Raw genomic sequence first — 10,071 nt, 5'->3', positions numbered from 1 at the left:
CTGTGTCCATTCGAAGCCTTTGGTTCAATTGGTCCAATGACGTCCATGCCCCAAGCGACAAATGGCCAAGGTGCGGACATGGGATGCAGTTCCGTGGGAGGTGCATGAATCAAATCACCGTGCACCTGACACTGATGACACTTCCGAACAAAGCTAAAGCAATCCTTTTCCATGGTCATCCAGTAATAACCTGCTCTAAGGATCTTCTTCGCTAAGACATACCCGTTCATGTGAGGTCCGCACACACCTGTGTGTACTTCGTGCATGATCTTTTTAGCTTCCTCGATATCGACACACCTTAGGAGATTGAGGTCCGGGGTCCTCTTATATAACAATTCACCGCTCAAAAAGAAAGCACTTGCATGACGCCTGATAGTCCTCTTTTGATCTCCAGTGGCGTGCTCGGGGTATTCTTGCGTCTTCAGGAACCTTTTGATGTCATGGTACCAAGGCTGCGTATTTGATCCCGCCTCGATTACACTGCAGTAACCGTGTCTTTCCTTGATTTGGATTTCCAAAGGATCGACGTGGGCGTTGCCCAGGTAGGGTAGCATAGAAGCCAGAGTAGCAAGTGCATCTGCCAGTTCATTGTGACACCTCGGAATGTACCTGAATTCTATCGATGTAAAACGCTTGCTGAGGTCCTCCACATGTTGTCGGTATGGGATAAGTTTGACATCCCGAATTTCCCATTCGCCTTGAGCTTGCCGGATGATCAGGTCAGAATCTCCCATAATCACTAAGTTTGCGACATCCTGATCGATTGCCATATGCATGCCCATAATGCAGGCTTCGTACTCAGCTGTATTATTTGTGCAAAAGAAACGAAGTCTAGCCGTGGCGGGATAATGCTGACCGGAAGGCGAGATCAAAATTTGCCCCAATCCCTACACCCTTGGCGTTCACGGCTCCGTCAAAGAACATCTTCCAAACATGAGCTTCCTCCGAGATCACTTCTACGGTGTTTACTTCTTCATCTGGGAAGTAGGTATCCAATGGCTGGTATTCCTCATCGACCAGATTTTCGGCCAAATGGTCTGCTAATGCCTGAGCTTTCATTGCCGTGCGAGTGACATAAACTATGTCGAATTCCGTAAGCAAGATTTGCCATTTAGCCAGTCTCCCAGTAGGCATTGGTTTCTGAAATATATACTTCAAAGGATCCAACCTGCTTATGAGGAACGTAGTGTGGGCTTGGAGATAATGTCTCAGCTTTTGAGCAACCCATGTGAGAGCGCAACATGTCCTTTCCAACAGTGTGTATTTGGCCTCGTAGCCGGTGAATTTCTTGCTCAAGTAGTAGATTGCTTGCTCCTTCTTTCCAGTTACGTCGTGTTGCCCGAGGACGCAGCCGAAAGAGTTCTCCAAGACTGTCAGATACAAGAAAAGTGGCCTCCCTGGTTCTGGAGGGACCAAGACTGGGGGATTCGAAAGGTATTCTTTGACTTTATCAAAGGCTTCTTGACACTCAGGTGTCCATTTGATCGCCGCATCTTTCCTTAACAGCTTGAATATGGGCTCACACGTGCTTGTCAGCTGGGCAATGAACCGACTGATGTAATTCAACCTGCCCAACAGACTCATCACGTCTTTCTTTGTTCTCGGGGGAGGTAGATCTCTGATGGATTTTATCTTAGTTGGATCTAGCTCGATTCCTCTCCTGCTTACGATGAAGCCCAAAAGTTTGCCCGACGGAACTCCGAAAGCGCATTTGGCTGGGTTTAGCTTCAAGTCATACTTCCTTAGCCTCTCGAAGAATTTCCTCAAGTCTTGGATGTGATTATCCTGCGTCCTGGACTTGACTATCACGTCATCCACGTACACCTCTATTTCCTGATGCATCATGTCATGGAAAATGGCAGTCATGGCCCTCATGTAAGTAGCCCCAGCATTCTTCAGACCAAATGGCATGACCCGGTAACAGTAGGTACCCCAAGGCGTGGTGAAGGCAGTTTTCTCGGCGTCCTCTTCATCCATCAGTACCTGATGATACCCAGCATAACAATCTACAAAAGACTGTATCTCGTGTTTGGCACAATTATCAACGAGGATGTGGATGTTGGGCAGCGGGAAATTATCTTTAGGACTTGCTCTGTTCAGATCTCGGTAATCTACACATACCCGAGTTTTCCCGTCCTTTTTCGGTACTGGAACCACATTTGCCAACCAAGTTGTATACTGGACTACCCGAATCACTCCCGTTTTCAATTGTTTGGTGATCTCCTCTTTAATCTTGTCACTGACCTCAGTTTTGAACTTTCGTTGCTTTTGTTGAACTGGAGGACAATCAGGATGAATCGGCAATTTATGAACCACTAGATCAACACCTAGTCCCGGCATGTCATCATATGACCAAGCAAACACGTCTTTGAATTCAAGAAGAAGTTGAATTATCGCCTCTCGCGTTTTCTTGTCCGTGTGAATGCTTATCTTGGTCTCCCGGATTTCTTCCGGGGTTCCTAAATTTACCGGTTCAGTGTCATTCAGATTTGGCTTAGGTTTATTCTCGAAATATTCCAACTCTCGGTTTATCTCCCTAAAAGCCTCTTCCGCATCATATTCTGGTTCTGGGTTCATTAATTCGCAGTTAAATAGCTCATTGTGATCTGGGCGTGAAGTCCGCAAGCATGTCATATTTAAAGCCGCATTATTAGGACTGAAAAGGAAGATAAAAGGAAAAGTAATAAAAATCAGAACAAAAGAAAGAATAGGAAAGCAATGATGATTTTTTTTGTATATTTTCTTTGGAAAGTTGGAAGACAACAATGTTTACAACTAGGAATTCAAAACAACAATTGAAAAGAAGAAAACGTTCAAGTTATGTCCCGGAGATAACTTGTGATACAGGAAAGGTGGCAGGACAGGTCTACCCGGACTTCCGTCTAGTCGGGAATGGCGTGGCCTCCCAGTTTTGAAGTTGGGCGTTCGGTCCCATGTACAGCATCTCAGCAGTGCTTGTGCCTTCACCTGGTTGAACCATGTGGACCTCGTAGAGCATTTCTCTCATCGCCCCACATATTTCCTCGATTTCCTCAGCTGTGAAGACCTCATCATCTTCTTCTTCAGCGTACCTTGACCTGATGAAAGTCGCATATAAATCCGGCAGTTGTTGAGGCAACTTCCAGCCCTCATTTCTCCTTTTCTTTGCCCATTTTTCGTCTGCTGGAGTAGGTTTGAAACCTAGTCCAAAAGGTTTCTTGATGACTGGCAAAGTAATGGGTTCTGTTATTCCCTGAAGGGTTCGTCCAAGTCCCTCCCCTGGCCTAAATCCGTGCCGGATCATCTCTTTGGCCACCATGACCGAGGCGTTAGACAAGAAAGGCTGGGGGCAAGGTATTCCCCCTTCATGCTGCTCTACCAGTACAACCTCGAAAGCTTGATAGACCGTATGTTTGCTCCCTTCTCTCGGTTCAAGATACGGGACGGATGGGTCCCGATAAATGTCATGTTCGTCTTCCCCATGGACCACGATCTCTTGGTCTTCGTACTCGAACTTCACCATCTGGTGAAGAGTGGAAGGAACAGCTCCTGCCGCATGGATCCAAGGTCTGCCGAGGAGAAAATTGTAGGATGTGTCCATGTCGATCACCTGGAAGGTTACTCGAAATTCGACTGGTCCTATGACCAACAACAGGTCTATTTCTCCCATGGTATCTCTCTTGATGCCGTCGAAAGCTCTCACGCAGACGTTGTTGGGTCGGATTCTTCCTGCCCCAATTTCCATTCTTTGTAGCGTGGAGAGCGGGCAAATGTCAACACCTGATCCCCCATCCAGCATTACCCGCTTGACATAGTAGTCCTCGCATTTCACTGTTAAGTGCAAGGCCTTGTTGTGTGCTGCTCCTTCCGGGGGTAAATCGTTCTTGTTGAAAGAGATTTGGTTGACGGCGAAGAATCTTTCTGTCATCCGCTCTAGTTGCTCCACCGAGGTTTCGACTGGTACATATGCTTCATTCAGGGTTTTCAGCAGGATCTTTTGATGCTCGGTTGACCTCATTAATAATGACAACATGGATACTTGCTCAGGGTGCTTGGGCAGCTGATCTATTACTTCGTAATCCGGCATCTTCATTTGTTGGAAGAACATTTCCGCTTCTTCAACACTCACGGGCTTCTTTAGAGGGAAGCGCCTTTGTGTGGCGTTGTTCAGTTCTTGGGTATTTGAGTACCCTCCAACGAAAGTATTTTCTGGAAGTTCTTCCATGACCTCCTTACCTTTGTACATTACCAAAGTCTTTTGATAATTCCACGGCACTGTGGACGGGTTGGTCATCGGCTTTTGTGGCACGCATCCGATAACCACTGGCTCATTCAGCCGAGGTGGTTGAATCGTCCCCCGGACCACATAGGCCCCTTTTGGCACGTACATAGGTTTTGTCTTTTTGATCCCGAAGTTCTGCGCCTTCTCAGCTCGACCTCGTGGTATGTAGAAAACTTCATTTTTTACAGGTACCACTTTCTTCTCTACCTTCTTTTCAGGTTTGTTCTTTATAGCCTTGGCCACTTCCCCCATTTCTGGTTTCTGGTCCATTTCGGGCCTCTTCCCCGTGTCGACAATGGCGATTATAGCTTTCAAAGCAGGATCGAACTCTTTGTCTTCACAAATCATTCCGATCAGCGGTCCATTATTGTGAGCAGGTAATGGATTGTTAGTTACGTTCGGGACTTCCTCGTCCCTTAGCACTATTTTCCCTTGCTCTATCAAATTTTCGACCACTCTTTTCAATGACCAGCAGTCGTTTGTATCATGTCCCTCGGCTCCTGAATGATAGGCGCATCTGACTCCGGCTTTGTAAGAAGGCGATGTTGGGTTTTGCCTCGTTTGGGGAATTGGTTGCAAGAAACCCAACTGGACTAGCTTAGGGAACAAAGTAGAGTATTGTTCACCGATGGGCGTGAAAGTCCGCCGTCGAGGTGGCTCCTGGGGGCGGTAGTTATTCTGCGGGGGTTGTGGGTTATAGTGGTTGCGGTAAGGAGGCTGATTTCTGGGAGGTGGAGCTGGGCCTCGGTTGGCTTGTTGTGGTGGATGGTTATAAGGTTGGGCATTCATGACCATATAAGGTTGATGAGCATATGCCACATTTGAGTGGGGGTAGTAGTGTTGTGGGGCCCTTTCCGGAAAATGGGGCCTGGGATGACGATACTCCCTTGCTTCAGAGGCTGCCATAGCCGTTTCTTCCTTCTTCTTCCCCCTTGTCGTTCCTCCAGACCCGCTTTGGACGGCCTGAGAGGTTGCCCTTATGGCTGCTTGACTCAAAATCCTTCCCGTTTTCAACCCATTTTCCACCATCTCTCCAATCTTGATCGCTTCCGCGAATGGCTTACCCATGGCCGACATCATGTTTTGGAAATAGTCAGACTCTTGAGCCTGGAGAAAGGTAGTGACCATTTCCACTTCATCCATGGGAGGCTTCACTCTCGACGCCTGTTCACGCCACTTAATAGCATACTCTCTAAAGCTTTCCGAAGGCTTCTTCTTCAAATTCGACAGAGAGTTTCGGTCTGGCGCAATGTCGATGTTATACTGGAATTGTTTTACAAAATCTCTGGCGAGATCATCCCATATATGCCATCGGGACATTTCCTGATCCATATACCATTCCGAAGCTATCCCTACTAGACTTTCCCCAAAGTATGCCATTAGCAGTTCTTCTTTTCCGCCGGCTCCCCGCAATTGGTTGCAGTATTTTTTAAGGTGTGCAATGGGGTCACCGTGCCCGTCGTATTTCTCGAATTTGGGGGTCTTGAAACCCGTTGGCAGGTGCACGTGAGGGAACATGCACAGGTCGGCGTAAGAGACGCTCTTTTGTCTGCTCAATCCTTGCATATTCTTCAAACTTTGTTCAAGGTTTCTCATTCTCTTGGCAATCTCATTTTGTTCTACAACTCTGGGGTCCTGATCCTGTCCTGGTGCGAGCTCGCACTGAGGCGGTAGAGGATTAGTACTGGTAGCGAACCTAGTTGGTTCCATTGAGAACGATGGTGCTTGGAATGTAAAAGAGGATGAGTCAAAGCTTGGCTTGTATGTGGCAGGCTGTGCCGTAGCTGGGCAAGGCGATGCAGTAAAGATGTTCATGCTTGCATCAGTGGCCGACATTCGGGGATGAGGCTCAGAAGGTGATCCTGCGGAGAAAGCGGAGTTGGCTGGGTACCCGAATGGGGTAGCAGGGTAATTTATGGGGACATTAGAAGTCCCACCTGACCTGGAGAATAATTCAGGGAATCCGGGGACGACACTTGGCGACTCTTTCCCATTATTCCAGTCGTCCAGCATTTCCAACATGCGGAGCCGTAGGATTCTATTTTCTTCCGCAGTTGCGGATTCAGGTGTGAGGACGGCTGAGATTGAGCTCTCCTCAGAGACGGGGACTGTTTGCAATGGAATTTCCGAAGACATTTCCACACTTCCTTTTGACCTGGTGAAGTAAGTGTGAGTACTGCTTCTGGTCCTAACAACAGGTAGTTGAACACCTCTCCTTGACCTCGTGAAGTATGAGTGCGAGGCCAGACTTTCACCAAACCAACCGTCTTTTCAAAAACCCTGAAAATATTGCTCAATGACAAACGCACGGTTAATTTTGCAGCAAATAATAGATAGTTAATCTCACGTTGGGCATGATGCACCTATACAATTAAGTGGATATGTTTGCTACGAGAGCATGCGTCATTCCAGCGTTTTTTGTTAGTTTTCTCTTCTTCTTTTTTTCTTTTCCGTTTTCTTTTATTTATTTTATTTATTTTGTAGTAAAAGAAATGCGACCGGATCCGATGAGGATTGCCTACGTATCACGATGCCCACGTGAATCAGATCATTACGTAGTTCGAAAAACACGAATGAGCGTAAAAGAAACAACCTCTTTATTGTTGAAACGTTCTATTACAAGCTACATAAAAGAAAGAGCAAACTTTGAAAATAAACCTAGACTCAAAATAGACTGAAAATCACCCTGATGGAAAAACAGGCAGAAGATACAGATTTGACCTATGAATGCATTATGGTTTTAAAAATTGGTTTCCGCGGGGCATCGTTCGGCCTCGCCGCGGTCCTAGGCGTGAGATCCCTATCAAGTTGCTCCAGCTCGTGCATAGTCTGCTTGACATAACCCATTACTGCCGAGAGGACGGTAGCGCTGGACATGTTCTCACATCGTAGACATCGTCTGGTGATGGCATGGGCAATGGCTTTGATCCTATCTCTGGTTTGCTTCTTTTTTATGAGTAGGCGTTTTATCTGATCGCTGCATATCTCGAATACTTGAATATCCTGTATATGCTGATGATCCAATCGTCGTACTTCCAACTTCATCTGGGCTATTGAGTCATACCAGTATCTGCTCTCAATTTGGAAATCCTTGGCCTGACTAGCTGCTTTGATCTCAAGTGCTGCCATCTCTCTCTTTATCTTAGCAACAGTCTTCTCGTGGTCGCCTTCCAATTGATTCAGGTATCTGCGATGCTTATCTGTTCTTGTATCCCACTATGCTTTGAGCTCTGCTATGACGTTTTCAGATTTCTCCAAACCATCTCGTCACTCTCTGATCTCGCTTTTTAGCCTTTTTATCAGGTGCTCGTCTGATCGACGCCTTGGCTGTTTATCTGCATCCAACCTTATCTGTTTGATCTGGGCTCTGAGCTTTTCATTTTCTTGAATCAACCTGTTCCGCTCTCCTAGATCGGTAGCAACTTGCACGTTGTGTTCATATTTCAAGTTATCCACTTGTTGCTTTAACCTGCTGATTTTGGCGCAATAGCCTCTTTCTTTCGCTAACCAATCCCACTGCTTTTGTGATGATTCGGTAAAATTCCGGATGTGGGGTCTCTTAGCTGGCCTTTCATGCTCGAGTTCCCTTCTGTACCATGCAAGGTAACCTGGCGCCGTTTCTCCTTTGGCTTGATCCCGCACGCAAGTATCTGATTTCAAATATTGACCCTCATTCCAGATTTGGCGAATCTTTGCTTCTGGGAACTGTCCGTTAGGACTTATCTCAACTGTTTGAGCGCTAAGATCTTCCTCATGAGGTACTGTCTGGCATCTTCCGAACTGTCTCAAAACTCGGCCGGGTGCGTAAGGTTGAATGCTCTTAAGCCCCATCAGTAAGAAATGAGTTTTAGCCGCCGACATATATAAGATCTCATCAACAGGCAACCATCCCAACGTCCATTGTATTTTGGCTGGCAGTAAGAGCTTGCAAGAACGAGGTCCATGCCAGGACTCCTTTGGGCCAAATGATCTCTCTGGTTCTCGTGTAAGATTCTTCTATGCGGGTCTTTTCCGGGGAACCATGGCTCAACATCCCGGAATGATGGCAGAGGTGCTCGGTCATCCATATCTGTAGGAGCAAGTTACAACCTTCGAAGAAATTTCCCCCAGCTTTACAAGCTGCGAGAGCTCGAAAGATGTCGGATACCACCATTGGCGCGAGAGTACTGTCACTTTGCGTGAGTAAAGTGGTGACGACCACAGATATCTTCAAATCAATGTTTCCATCTTTTCTCGGAAATACCAGAAGACCCAGGAACATTATCATGAACGCCACCCGTCTGTGCTCGTCCCACTTCTGACGAACTCCTTTGCTGCACAGTTTGTTGATTGGATTATTGAATCCCCCCTCGTGACCGTATCTATCATATATGAAGCATGGAGTACAGAATCCGGCTGCTAGATCCGGGTTGTGGACTGTTCTAGGTATTTTCAATGAATCCAGGAACCGATGTACCGTGACGACTCTTGGGGCGACCAAGTATTTTTCCTTCAACGGAAGTTCAGTATTCCCGATGTATCCGGCCATTTCTTCCAAAGTTGGGGTGAGCTCAAAATCAGAGAAATGGAAAACATTGTGCGCCGGGTCCCAATAGGTAACCAAAGCTCTTATGATATCTCCCCGAGGCTGGATTTCCAACAGACCCACAAGACCTTTCAGATATTTCTTAACCTCATTTTGTCCTTCAACACCTAGATCATTCCACCATAGCCGTAACTTGACAGGGATTTTGGTCATTATTGAAAAATGTTCATTTTGCATCGTGCTCATCCTGCACATTTATTAAGGTGATTTTAACAAAATTGACTGACTCAAAAAATATTTTTACAGAGAGGATCAAGCTTTGAACACGGCCTTTAAACACTTCAGAGACAAAGATTTTAAGGCTGTGCGGGTCTATTGGATAAAAACGCTAAACAAGACCCAAAGGAGGCTGTTTATGCAAAGTCAGCCTTCCGGCGTCCCTTTCGGGAACATTCGGCTATTTATGATAAAACAACGTCACCTGACTTATTTACGACTCTTTTAAAAATTTGACACATCTTTTATTTATTTATTTACTAATTTTTGGCTATTTAGAAAAATGGGGTTGAACCCGAAGAGGGTTGCCTACGTATCTCACATCCGGTGAGAATCAAACCGGCGTAGTTCGGGATATCGTAAAATAGGAAAAAAAATCGAATAAACCTAAAAATCAGGAATGCGTATTTTTTTTTTACATTTTTTTGAAAAGAGATAAAGATTAAAGAAACTATTTATTATTTTTTTATTTTATTATTTTTTAGGAAAAATTTGGACTATTAGTCTGAATTCATAAAAGGGGTACTACGAAAGAAACAACACATTTTTCGAATTATGAATTTTCGTTTTTTTTTTTTTTACTTTTAAAATAAATACCCCTTTTTTTTGAAAGTGATAAAAGAAAATTTTTATATATTTTTTTTTAATAACTCTCAATAAACAAGACAATTTTGTTTTTTTTTTTTTTTTTGAAAAATTCCGGCGAGGTTTTGACACTACTTGGACATTGGTTTTATTTTCCAAAAATAAGTAATTATCTCCCCTACGCTGCTATTTTCCCCCTTTTTTTTTAGGAACCGGTCGACATGCGGAGCCGAAGCAAATAAATGCACAACACAGATAGGAATGCAGCATGATGGTCTTTTCCATTTCAGGTTGCCTGTCCTAGACGGACCCAACCCCTGTGTTGAGTCCCCTAAGTCAAATGCAATATGATGCAAATAAGCGTTCCTACTAGGGATCCGGCATGAAGTTTCGTTATACTAGGTTTAAACCTTGGTATTTGTTC

This window comes from Nicotiana sylvestris, chromosome 2, assembly GCF_000393655.2.
Source record: "Nicotiana sylvestris chromosome 2, ASM39365v2, whole genome shotgun sequence".
In the NCBI taxonomy this organism is placed as follows: domain Eukaryota; kingdom Viridiplantae; phylum Streptophyta; class Magnoliopsida; order Solanales; family Solanaceae; genus Nicotiana; species Nicotiana sylvestris.
This window is presented reverse-complemented; position numbering follows the sequence as displayed.